Here is a 14,332-nt window from a genome sequence, read left to right as displayed (position 1 = left end):
AAAATACAGTTGGGGAGATTGCCTAGGGTGCTGTCATAGAGCTAAAGAGCTGAGAGGATGTGGAACCATCACCGTATGTTAGGGACAGAAAGATTGTTAGATAGCTATCCCTCCTTCTTTTGCACATAGACACTATTTTAGTCTCCTTAAATCCTTATGTTGAAATCCTCACCCCCCAAGATAATATCAGGAAGAGAGGCCTTTTGCAAAGTGACTAATTCATGGGTTTAGAGCCCTGGAGGATGCGATTATTGCCTTTATAAAAGAGGCCCAAGGGAGTTTTTTATTCCTTCTACCACATAAGAACACAGCTAGAAGGCATCTTCTATGAAAGTTTGCTTTCACCAGACGCTTATCTGTTAGTGCCTTGATCTTAGGCTTCTCAGCCTCCAGAAGTATGGAAAATGAATTTCTGTTGTTTATAAGGCACCCAGCTTATGGTATTTTGTTACAGCAGCCCGAATGGACTAAGACAGAGACACATACATGCTCCTAACACAGACTGAGGTTTTGGCTGAGAGAGCCTGCTGCTTGGGAAGTGGGTATGGCTCAGGAAATCTCCAAGGAGGCCAGGGTGGGCCTCTGATGACAGCAGAAAGGATCTGGCTGCTTCAGGCTCACTCCAGCATTAACAGGAAGGCAGACAAAGGAAACATTCCAGTTTCCTTTTTGGTCAATTGAGCCCAATGTTATATATATGGTATCACAGGAGGTTGCTCAATCTATCTTCCAAAGAAAGGAAGGAAGCAGAAATTCCAAGCCAAACCATAATCAGTGAAAAAAGACAGGATACGTAAGGATTATGTAAAGTAGAGACACCACAGCCTGGTGGAAAGAACTTGGATTTTATAGTCAGATAACTCCAGACTCTTAGTAGTGACCTGGCAAAACTGCCTGACTTACCTGAGCTTCACTGAGTTTCCTGCTTTGAGAATGCCTCATTTGCAAATTATTACACATAGAATACTCAATGTAAATTAAGCTCCAAAGAATCTGGCATATAAATAAATGTGGATTGGATGAGAATTTGCATCAAAGTTGATGGTATAATAGTAATCGAGTTCTCTTTATATTCAAGCATGTTTTCCTAGTATTGCTAACAATATTAAAGGTCCTTGTTAATTGGAGTGATGTTAAAGTCAAAAGGGCAAGAGAAGATGTTAGAAGAAAGAATGAATGAAGCAGTTATTTATAAACTTTACACTTAGATGTCTACCACTTGATTGAATTCCTTGAAACTCAAACTACATTTTGCTCATTTTTATCTTTTGTACACCTAACACAATACTGTCCACTTCTAGTAGAACGTGGATACATGTTAATTGACTTAAGAATGAGTAAGTGAACAGTAAGTGAACTGTTTTTAGTCTGTCCTTCTTGCTGCTATAATACATCTCCAGATTGTGTTATGGTTTGGATTTGGAATGTCTTCCAAAAGTTCATGTGCTGGGATTGGTCCTCAGTGCAGAATTCAGAGGTGTAGTTTGGGGAAGTGATTGGATCACAATAAGGACATTCGCCTCATGATTAATCCACTGATGGATTCATAGCTGAATGGACTGCTGGATGATAGTAGAAACTGTAGGAGATGACCTAGTAGGAGGAAGTAGGTCACTGAGGACATTCCCTGAAAGAGTATTTTTCCTCCCTTCCCCTTTCTCTCTACTTTCCTGGCTTCCATGAGTTGAGCAGTTTTTCTTCACTATGCCCTTCCTCTATGATGTCCTGCCTCCCCTCAGGCCCAAAGGAATAGAGTCAGCCAATCATGGACTGAAACCTCTGAAACTTTGGTCCAAGATAAATATTTCCTCCTTTAAGTTGTTTATGTCAGATATTTTGGTCACAGCCATGAAAAGGTGACTAACAGATTGTTTTTATGGAAGTGAAATTAATCACAGCTTAAGAATGGAGGATATGAAAAAATGAAGGCTTGAGTCATGTAGCATTGAGAAGAAGAACTCTGAGACCTGACTGCTAGGCTTAGAATCGGCTGTGCATATCCTCAGGCAATGAGTTTGAACTCTCTGTACTCAAATCCTAAAGCAGTAACATGGGGATAATTATAGTATTGACCTGAAAGGAATAAATGAATCAATCTCTTTGAAGTATGTAGAACAGTATCTGGCACATAGTGGGTACTAAATAAATGTTAGCTGTTGTTATTTTAAACTTTTGAGTATGGCATTCAACGTAATTTTTACTTATAACATCATGGTTGTACATTTTTTTTACCAGATATTATTCTTTAAAATGTTATGGCTATAAAGCAATAGGTCAAACTAATAAATTTCCTAGTAAAATTTGTATATAAATTAATGAGCAAAGTTGTATATAAATTTCATGAGCAGACCTAAAGCTGCCACATTTCTAGACTTGATATACATGCAAGAAGCCAGCTTGAAAATGATTCCTAGTCCCTGTTATTAGAGGAAATCCAATTCCAAAATTTAATCATCTTAATTTTTCCCTACCACAGAGTACAATAATAGAAAAAGTCATTTTCTACATTTTCCATTCAATTTGATTACATTTTTTTTTTCTGAGTGGTATCTGACTCTCCCTTTGGGTGGATCTCAAGGTCTAAATTTGGGTCACAGGTTCAAGCCAAGTTCTCTAATCCAGCTTTTGCTGTAATAAGACTGATAGCTCAATGCTTAAATAGAAAGTGAATGTATTTGCCATAGGGAGGGAATTGCCTTTCAATGGGAAGAAATGGTTTACAAAAAGACTGAGGAATTGAGAGCTGTGAGGTATGTTTGGAAGTCTGATGTGCATGGAACAAATGGAAGATAAGGTCAAGCTCCTCTATGAAAGTACTTCTCCTTATGTGACATCAGGTAAACAAAAGAGAAGAGGACAAGTGCTCCTCAGGATAATTATTCTAAAGTGTTCTTGGAATGCAGTTATCCAGAATAGGGAAGGATGGCGATGGGTCACCTGAGTCCCATACCTTGAGCACATTACCACGAACTCCATTGATTCCTGAGAGGAAACAGGTGAGTGGAAGTGCTGCTCAATCAAGGGAAGCCCCAAACAACTGGGTGGAAGGGATTCAAAGTTTCCTGAAGTTGAGTTCTTGCTACTCCTTGAGGAGAGAGGGCAAGTGTATTTTGTTCTCTGTACAAACAGTTGCCCTGTAGCTCTCCACCTTCTAGATACAGCTAATTAATTTGAAGAGATTCTGCACCTCAAAATCTGGCTGGCCTCACACTCAGAGGTGTTACGATTCCTTGCTGTTCTGAAACTCATCTCTGATCTGACTACTGATGCTTGAAAGTGTAAACTATGGGCGCCTCTGTTAATTTCTTTGGCTTAAAGAACTGTTTTAGTACAAAACTTACAGAGAATCCAGTTCCCTGTTTCGCCCTCTCTTCTTCTGCCCTAACACATTGAAGGACCTCTTGATTTAAGGAAGCACACACTGGCTTTGGGAATCAAACTAAATTGCCCTTGCTACTCAGTCACACCACCACCTGGTTCTTAGTCCAGTTCTTAACCTCTCTGAGACTGTTTCCTTATTGTAAAATGAGAATAGGAACATTTTTTTGAGGCTTTTTGGTGAAGATTAGGCATTTTTATGAAACACATGAAGTACCTAAAAGAATGCCCAACACATAGTTATCACTCATTAAATATCGTAATTAACTAGAGCTGTGAGATCAGGTGAAACATTTCATGGTACACACATTTTATAATCCCCTCACTGATTTTTTTTTTTCAAGAACATTAAACTCAAGGGATCCATAATTTTCCAGTGGCATGGCTGGAGAACACAGTCTTCTGACCTGCCTTCCAGACAGGCATGGAGGCTCAGCCTTGGACCATCACTTTTCCTCAATAGCTCCCTTTCTGGGTTCAGCCTGTGGAAAGGCCTACAATGCAAACAGGAGAGATCCTGGGGATGATGGGCAGTCTTCTCTGCCATCTTACCTTGTACACTGGGAAAAAGAGAAAATATCACTGTGCCTCTCTAGCTTTTTCCTCCCCCACCCCATCCATTTGCTGGCTGCCCACCTCACTCCCACCTTCCCCCAAATGCCTTTATTTAGAAACCTTGCTCATTGTCTTCTTGTTTCCCATCATTTCTGGTTTTCACCATTTCGAGGTTGACAAGAGCATCTGAACAATTATTTGTATGTTAATGATCCCCAGAAACCCTGGTAGATAGTAATTAAATATTGTTAACTGCAGTGTTGTGTGACACCCTCTGTGCTGGCAAAAAGACCTGGGAATAATACTACCCCAGACACTCTCTTACCTGTCTCTGGTCCTATTTTCTGCTGACGTTATCTGTCCTAGGTTAGAAAGCTTAGATCACCTGCCATGTCCCTGGAGTTCTTTAGTAAGTACTGGTTTGCATGAGGGCAAAGCTGGCCCAGTTCTGGAACATTTTTTTTTTTTTTTTTTTTTTTTTTTTTTTGCTGAAGGGATTCATTCAGGAATCTGAGCTCTTCTGTAGGGAAGGGTAGCTGTGTATTTGTCAGAAACCATTTTATCTATTAATCCAGTTCCAAAACTCTCTTCTCTATTTCCTGGAACACTCTCCAAAGGATATCAGGAGAGCTTACCTCCTGTGGGATATTTTGTATTTATGGTTTACAACTTGCAGCCATAACCATGAGGAAGTAGCATCATGTTTGCTTGCACTTCATTCAATTTAAATCCTGGTTTTGCCCTGAGCAGTTGCATGAATTTGGGTACATTACTTGATATTTCTTATTTTTTAAAAAAATTTTTGCTTAATCATTCAAATTAATGTACTAATGCTTGGTTAAACTGCCTAATAAAGCCAAGCGCAGTGGTGCACGCCTGTAATCCCAGCAGCTCAAGGGGAGTCTGAGATAGGAGGATCGTGAGTTCAAAGCCAGCCTCAGCAAAATCGAGGCACTGAGCAACTCAGTGAGACTCTTTCTCTAAATAAAATATAAAAAATAGGGCTGGGGATGTGGCTCAGTGATTGAGGGCCCCTGAGTTTAATCACTGGTACAGCACCTCCTACCCCCCACTGCTACTACCAAGAAAAACAACTGCCTAATAAGTCAGCTAATATAGATAAGAGGCCTAAAAAGATATTTACTATTAGACCCTTGATGTCTTCTTTTTTAACTCATTTTCTTCCTTCCTTCATTATTCCTTTTATAAAGCACACACACATACACACAAAAACACACATGCATATTCACACACAATTTAACATGAAGTAACTAAATAAAATATCTCAGAAAACCAAGAACTTTTCCTAAAAGCCATTTATTCCTGGCAAAGGGCAAATGGGTCTATACCATATCTTCTTTGGGAAGATGACACATTTGTTTTCCTTTGTTCTGTTTTTTGCCATTTTGAAAATCCAGTAACAACACAAATGAATGGGATGGTCAATAGGGACCGAAAGGATTACAGCAATAACAGTGCACTCTGCTGTTTAAAAGCTGGATTTTGGTCCTCAGATGTAGCCTAGAGGTCAGTAAGGACCTTTTGCAAAGGTTACCTTCTCCCGGATTGGGGATGCTCCCTGCCTAACATGATTGAAGGATCCAGGTCATCCCTGTTGACTATGATTCTGAGCCATCTGAGGGACACTATACCCTTCTATATTCAAGTCTGGGAGAAATTGGGGTGGAGTTCTGCTACAAAGGCCTCCAAAAGTCTCACCTGTCAGAATTCACAGGCACACGCCAAGTTCTTTATGGAAGGGTTAGGACACTTTCAGAGATAGGTTATAATACAGGAGAAACAAAGATTATGAGTCTAGTCAACTCAATTTTCTCTTCCTATCAAAGGAAAGACCCTTGAGCCTTAGCTCTTTATGAGGCAGGAGACCTCTGTAGGGATTCCCTGCTTCCCAAATAGGCTCTGCTCTTTAAACTTTGTACTCACAATCCTTATGCCTGCCTTTCAAATCTCTTATTTGACAACACAAAGGAGTTCTTAAGAAAATTGCTACCTCTTCCATAGCATGAAGCCTTGCTGTTTGTAACACTCCTGAGTCACTCTTTGCACGTTAGCCAAGAAGGTATGACTTCTGGCTGTCTCCCAAAGCAGGAACAAGACATAGAAGAAAAATGGACTTCTGTTCCAGGAACAGTGATAAACAGGGATGCAAATTCAAGTATCCTTTCAATCTTTTCAACAATGTCATGATGGTTCCTTTACTAGTTATGGCACATATCTTGCTCTTCAGAGTAATGGTTATCAATTTTTGCTGGAGGGGTATTTGCTTGATTCCTGCTGACCTGGAGTGGTCTAAAATTATAATGAAGAATTACTTTAATGACCACTCTCCATGTGAATCTAGGATCAGAGTCAGCTTCTGTTACATTCTTTTGATGAAGAAATGTCTTATGATATTGATTCCTACCCCACCCTCAGTTTCTAATACAATATTAATGCCTACATTTGCTTCATCACCACTTACATTTAAAAAGTCATCAGTTCCAAGGAGCCAGTGTAGATCAGAAAGGGATGGGATTTCTTGGTCAAAGATGACTGATGTGACATAGACTATTTAAATCTATTACTGGACTATAAATATATTTGTATTATTCAAGAAAAGTAAGCAAGTTGATTTTGGCAGATGATTTAAGGAAATCTCATCCATGTTTTCTGCAATATAAGGTGGAATTTGATTGGGTAAGTTCTTTTGGTTGAATCTCATTGCAGCCTTAAGGTTAACAGGAATTAAGTTAAAAGTGAGAGTCTTTTATTCTAAGTTCTGAGTTGTAGAACTTAGATATAACTGATATCAATTAAGAATTTTACTAACACCTTAGAGAAAATTGAGAGTTAATCACAGACCTCATTACATTTATACCTTTAATGATATTGTTTTCCACCTATCCATACATTTAAGCACTCAATAGTTATTAGAAGAGACAGAGTAGTATAGCGGATAAGTATCTCAATTTGGGTTGGTCATACTTCTGGTCAAATCATGATCTTTATTAACTATTTATTTTGGGCAATTTATTCATCATCTGTTGGATTTTTTCATATTAACAATAGAGATTAAAACATCAAAAGATTTTAGAATAATTTAATAAAGTAATATATGTAAAGTACCCAGCACAGTGAATACCATGCTATGTCTACAGCAAATGGCAAATATACCTATATTTTTAGTAAACCATGCACAGTTCATTCTATAGAGTAGGATAAGTTATTCACCCAAGATACATTTTATGTCTTATATTTTTAAAAGAAAGTTTTGCAGCTGTACTGAAGGAGAGATTCCAAAGTCACATAGAGTATACTGACAATTGTATCTTGGATCATGTTGTCCTGAGTTGAAAGGCTAAGTAATAGGTCTCCCATTGAGAAATAAGCCTAAATAGATTTGGCACACTTTTCACATCTTATCTAAAAGCAATCTCAAAGTTTTATAAGCAATTGGATATGTCAGTAATGTGAAGAGAAAATTTGCCATTGGGCCTTGTATTTCTCCATATATTGCATACTTAGTGACTGATTGCCTTTGTTCTGAATTAATCTTTTTAAAAATGTTTATATAATGGACAGACTTGGAAGATAGAGATGGCTTCCCTTTCTTGAGGGAAGGACATGTTTCTTCACAGTCCAGTGAGGAAGAAGATCACACCAGAGCAAAGGGAAGATGCCTATTTCCCATTATAAAAGATGTGGCTTCCCTAAGCTCAGGGTTCCTTTTCTATAATACAGCCTACTGGACCCATTTGTATCACTCCTGTGGCACTTAGGGGCAAGGGAAACTATTATAAATATATTGCTCTTGCTGTACTACAAATAATAAAATTCTTTGTCTCTGATCTAGGAGTCTTAAGTCTTCAGACAGCATCTATGAAACCATTCGACAAACAATAATGAAGAAACTACTCTCTTTTCCAAGGTGAATATTTAAGTATTTTATCATTTACACTAAGTGCTTTAAGAAGACTATTTAAAATGTTTTTTTTTCCAATATAAAAATGTTATCACACATTAGTTCCCCAAAGCAGAACTAATGCATGAAAGTAATGGGAGTCTTACTTGGTAGGATTTTTCCCAATGCCTGTTTAGCCTATGCAGGTAGGTGTTATTCTCCAGAGAAAAACAACTCAAGGCTGCATTCATGTTTATAGGCCACTGGACTTTGGCTCTGCACATTAGAGCATTAAGATTTCAAATGTGACCTCAGTGATCTAGAAGAATTTATGTAGTTTTCAAAATGTGTGTTTATAATGAACAAAGCATAAATAATACAATGGAGGAATGTAGAAAAACACAGGTTATCCCAAGCCCAAGCAAGTCTTCTGCTAATGAGAAAGGAGAAAAACCTATGGCTTGATCTCAAGATCAACACAGGGGCCTGAAATATGGGAGCTGGTAATAACATTGCAGAGAAAAAGACATTCCTGAGGAAACATCAGTGGGCGCAGAAGACTGCAATAGAATTATAGATTTAAATTGAAAGCAATCCCTGTTAATGTAGACCACAAAAAAAAAAAATGTTGGCCTATTCTCTACACTGTCTATAACTTTTGGCAGTATTTTTGTGCCATGTTTGCAGAACAATAAGTCCTATATTTCTATGAACATACAAATATCTTTCCATTGTTAACAGTCACACTCTATTCTATGTATAGAGGCCAGTACTTGTAATTATTTTGATCCTCTACAATATGCCATTTCATTGTACATATTTTTGTTGGAAGCATCTAAGATTTCTCAAAGTATTTGTTGAGTTATAAATGTGAAAAAACATTCAACTTGATAAAGAAAAATGAAGGTTATCAAGGAGGAGAAGCATGAGTAAAGAGCTCCAGATTGAAGACAATTTGTTTGAAGATGGAAAAAATATTTGCTTGGCATCTAATTCAGGTATAGTTGGTTTTGCAATAAGGGCTGTATTTTACAATGTCATCAATTAGAATCACTCTGAAGGGTTTTTTTCAGGTCAAAATAATCAGAAGATTCTCTCCATCTCTGTCAAATTTCCTCACCTCCACAATGAAGTTTGCCTCAGATGGAGGCAAATAGAGGATCCTAATTAGGGCTCTTGGGAGACTGCAAAGCAATTGTTTGAGACTGTTACTCAACTTCATGAGCTCATTAATAGGCATCTTTCTGTTTGCATAGTCAGAGAAAGAGCAGTAAGTTCATTGTGGCCAAGCAGGTATAGACCTGAGAGAATTCATATTTTATAGCAGAACATTATTATTTCAGTGAGGAATGATTGAGTTCAAGCAACAACAGACAATGGGTAGCTTTAGAATAAACAAGAAGAATGTATTGAAGGTTATAGAACTCCAGGATTGAAGAAAAAGCTCAAGACTATATTACCAGTCCTCAGGTGAGGAAGCAAGGAAACTCTTGGAACTTACAAACAATCTTTTCAAGGTTTGAGCGTCATGATGATGTGATGTTTTGATATGTGCATATATTGTGGAATGATTCTATTAAACTAATTAAAATATTCATCTCCTTAGATACTGATACTTTTTATAGCAAGTACATGTGAAATTTATCTTTTAGAAATTTTGAAATATATATTATTATTTACCATAGTTACCATGCTGTTATGATAGATATTCCTAGATAATCGAGATTTTGAACACTTTGGTCAACATTTTTCCATTCCCCACTCTCCCATCACCAGCCTCTGGTAATCATTAGTCTATAAGTGTGACTTAAGTGCTTCTATGTCTTCAGGTTGTTTTTGTTTTTTGTGTGTGTGTGTTTGTTTAGCTTTCACATATAAGCAAGATCATGCAGTATTTGTCTTATTGTGTCTGGTTTATTTCACTTAGCTTCCAGGTGAACTTCCAAGTTCACCAGTGTTGTCACAAGGAAATTTTTCTTCTTTTTCAAGACTGAATAGTATTTTATTATATGTATGTACCACATTTTCATTATTCATTTAGGTTGCTTATAGCTAGGGTATTGTGAAAAATGCTGGAGTGCATATATCTCTACAACATACTTATTTCAATTCTTTTGGATATATAACCAGAATTGGGATTGATGGATCATATTATAGTTCTATTTTTAGTTTTTTAAGGAACAGTTGTTATGTTTTTATAATGACTATACTAATTTACATTCCCACCAACAAAGTGCAAGGGTTACCTTTTCCCCATATCCTCACCAACACTTGTTATCTTTTGTCTTTTTTTTTTTTAATAATAGTCATTCTAACAGGAGTGAGGTAATGTCTCATTGTGGTTTTAATTTACATTTATCTAATGATCAGCTATGTTGAACTTTTTTTCCATATATCTGCTCACCATTTGCGTGTCTTCTTTTGGGAAATGTGTATTCAGGTCCTTTGTCCATTGCTTAAACTGGGCTATTTGTTTTCTTACTAAATTGAGTGCCTTATACATTTTGGATATAAGTCTCTTATCAGATGCATGAGTTGAAAATATTTTATCCCCACTGTGAGTTGCTGTTTCACTTTGTTGTTTCCTTTTCTGTGCAGAAGCATTTTATTTGGATGCAGGCTCATTTGTCTGGTTTTGCCCCTGTTGCTTATGCTTATGGTGTCACATCCACAAAATATTGTCCAGACCAAAGTTGTGGACCTTTCCCCTCTTTGCATCCATGGGATGAACATGGGATATCTCACCATTTATTTGTGCCTTCCTCAATTTCTTACATCAATGTTTCATGATTTTCAGTTTACAAATCTTTCAACTCCTTGGTTAAATTTACTTACAAGTATTTTATTATTTTTTAATGTTATTATGAATGGAATTATCTTCCTAATTTTCAGATAGTTTATTGCTAGTGCATTGAAATGCTACTGATTGATTCTCTCTGCTTCCTGGACACCCTGAGTGGAGCAGCACTCCTCCATCACACCCTCCCATCATTATGTACTGCTATGGATGCTGAGCAATGGAGTCAGTTCACCATGGACTATACCTCTGAGCCAAAATGCATTTTCCCTACTTAAAAAGAAAATAAAAAGAAATGCTACTGATGTTTTGAATATTGACTTTTTGTGTCTTGCAACTTTATTGATTTTTATTGGTTTTCTATGTGGAAGATCAGGTCATCAAAAAACAGAAACAATTTCACTTCTCCCTTTCCTGGTTGGTTGTCTTTTATTTCTTTTTCTTGCCTAATTACCCTGATTACAGACACATGCATATTTAGCCCAATAGTCATAAATTTCCAAAGCAGTGGTTTTACATGCAATGAAAGTGCTGGTATAATTGTTTATTATCTGAGATAGGGAAAGACAGGAGGGTATAGTATAGCAGTATGGAAAACTGAAATGCACTAAAAAACAGAGCAGCATTATGGTTGTAATTTCACAATACCACTGGGTAATATTTGTGATGGTAAACAGAAATTATGACATATCAACACTTGGTTTTTAGTTTAACATCAAGTGTGTCACTGATGTTATTCACATCACTCTCAAGTTGAAACCTCATTGCTAAGAAAACTTCAGATTCAGATTAGGTATTAGTGGGCAGGAAAAAAAAAATATTTCATTCATTGAGCACCTTTTAAGCCCAAAGATTCTTCTAGGGCTTCAGGGTCCATAGTAGCCACTAGCCACACTTGGTTATCAGGCACTTAAAAGAAAAGGGCAGTGTGAATGAGGAACTGATTTTTTCAAAATTTTATTTTATCTTGATCATTTCAAATGTTAAATATTGATACTCAATTTAGTGTCTGGAAACATTTAAATACTTTTGGAACAACTTGGGTATGTGAATCTAATTTTTCAACTGTAAATTTTAACAAATCTAAATATAGATTAAGTATTTCCTTTGAAAATTTAGTGTCCTAATTGAAGCATGTTGTATGTGTAAAATACACACTGGCTTTTGAAGACTTACTAGGGAAAAAATTTTTAAATGTTTTATTAACATAAGCTTGTCTGATTAGGTCTTGAAATGATAATATTTTGGACATGTTGGATTAAAGAAAATATGTTACTGTAATTAATTTTACAAGTTTATTTTTTTACTTTTTAAAATATGGATACCAGAAAATTTAAAGTGACAAATATGGCTTGCAGTATATTTCTGTTGGACAGTGCAGTTCTGGTGACTTTTACACAAACCATTTTATTGAATTGTTAAAATAATGCACTACAGTAGGCAGTCCTCCTCCCATATTTTATAGAAAAAGTAATGGAACAGAATATGGAAAAGTTGTTGAAGTTCTCCATGGTTTAGAGCTGATGAGGCAAACCAGGACTCAAATTCAGGTCTGGATGGCACCATCTTTTCCTGTTTCTACTCCATCATGTTGGTCGTTGCCACTTTCTCTTAATTAAGTAGAATAGATAAAATTTGGATGACTCCATTTATTGAACAAAGTTAGGTTGAAATAATTAAGTAAATAAACACTTCTCTTCAAATGCCAACAGGAAGAATATATCAGTTCTTGAAAAGTGAATGAATAAAAACCATTTACATGACTAAATGGGGTTTTAGAAATTAAGACTAAAACATGTTTGAAATATTAGAGAGAAATTTTGCTTAGCCAAGGGCCCTGAATGACATGACACCATGTCTAAAGTTAAACATGTTTAACCCTTTGAGATAATATTCTTTATCTTAGTATTTTTAGAGTATTTGAAATTCTAGGATCTCTCTTTTTTTAAATATAAGTAAAATTTATTTAATATACACAAGGTTGATTCAACATTAGGAACCCTTAGAGCTGCATTCATTCTATGAATAGCATCTTGTATGTAATCATCACAAAGAATGTTAAGAGTCATTCCCAGGCACTGTGATTAATTAATGCTCATGTTCTCAGCTCATTTTCTTTCTACTTGGTCACTCTATCCACATTATAGTATTTAAGTGAAGACCAAGCCTTCCTACATCACTTGCTTGGTGGATGACAAAACACAGCAGAGTTATGTGAGAGGGACTAGGCCTTAATCTGAAGAAGGGGAGTCAACCTTTCTCTAGAGGTTCACAAACTCACTTCCCCTGGGAGGGAAAAATATGTTCACAGAGTGAGGTAACCATTTAGCAAGCCATTTCTTCTTCCACGGTGTTAGAAGCCAGCTACTTGCCCTGGAAAGAAGACTCATCTGCCCTGCACCTGCATGAGTCCTTGCCTCTCCTAGAATAGTTTACTTGCCTTAATCATAATAGGATTAGGCAGGCTCAGAACTTCAATGACACTTCACTTTGAGGAAATGTCATAGGATCAGGAAGAGGGAAAGAGGGACAATAAAATTGTGTGACTCTAAGGCACCAGGTCCTCCTACCCAGTGTCTTTGTCAGACCCCTGCAGTCACCTCTTTTGGGTACATCCCCTTTGTCATTATCAGGGGACAGGGAAACAGCGTTCCGCCAAGGCCATGTGATTGGCAATCTCTGCCTGGCCCTCCCCCATCATTCTCTGTCCTGGGCAGAGAACAGGCCTGCTGGAGAGCATTGCTATTTTTACTTCTCTGTGAGGGGATCTCAAGTTTCAGATTATATACCGATGAGGTAAGTTACAGGTACAGAGACTCATGTTTCTAATTTAGCTTGGCACTGGTTTTGAACATTAAACAGTCTCTCGCCCCAGCTCTCCCTGTTTCCACTCTCCTCCCATCTTGGGCATCTCATTTCATACAGAATTGGAGGGTCATTTTCCTTTCCCGCTGGATCCACAGCTTTCAGGCTGCTTGGATGGGGAATCAGGGAGAGTTAAGTTTCACACAGGGTCAAGTTCTCGGCTTGTTCCCGATGTCCTGAGCTGCAGCAGCACTGCACATATTCACCTAATAGGTGAATATTTGAAAGATATTTTAGAAGTTTTCAATTGCTTTCACATTCTCACAGATAAGTCTTCCAACAGCTGGGAAAGGTTGGGATTATGGTCATTATCTACAATTTGCAGATGAGAAAATTAGGACTCGAAGAGGTTAACGATTTGACTACAAGTCCCTGGCCAAGATGAAGTACAGAAGCGGTGGAGGAATAGGACACAAACTTTTTTGGTTGGAGGACTCTTTCTCAAAATCTGAGTCTGGAAAAATAAAATTCTCTTGTCTCCTTTGCTCCCTCATCTTTCCTTCTCCCTACTTCCTTCCTTTTTTTCTTTTTCATGGTCTCAGACCAATCTCTTGGATTTTAGGGTGAAATAAGTCTTTCTGAAAGGACTTTGATGACAAATGCACTGTATGTTTTCTGTATTTTGTCATTTTAATTTGAAACTTCAGTGAATTTAATTAGAATTAAAAATAGGGGACACTGAAGTTAGCTGAAAATAAACAAAGGTCACTAAGAATCAGAGCCCCAATGCTTGCTTATTTCTATTTCTTAAAAGCTTAATGTGTCTCTCTACTTAATTGGCATTCAGACAATATTTTCATTTTAGCTTTAGTAAGAACTTACAGAACTTCAAAGTT

Source organism: Urocitellus parryii, chromosome 4, assembly GCF_045843805.1.
Source record: "Urocitellus parryii isolate mUroPar1 chromosome 4, mUroPar1.hap1, whole genome shotgun sequence".
NCBI lineage: Eukaryota > Metazoa > Chordata > Mammalia > Rodentia > Sciuridae > Urocitellus > Urocitellus parryii.
Note: the sequence above shows the minus strand (reverse complement) of the source record.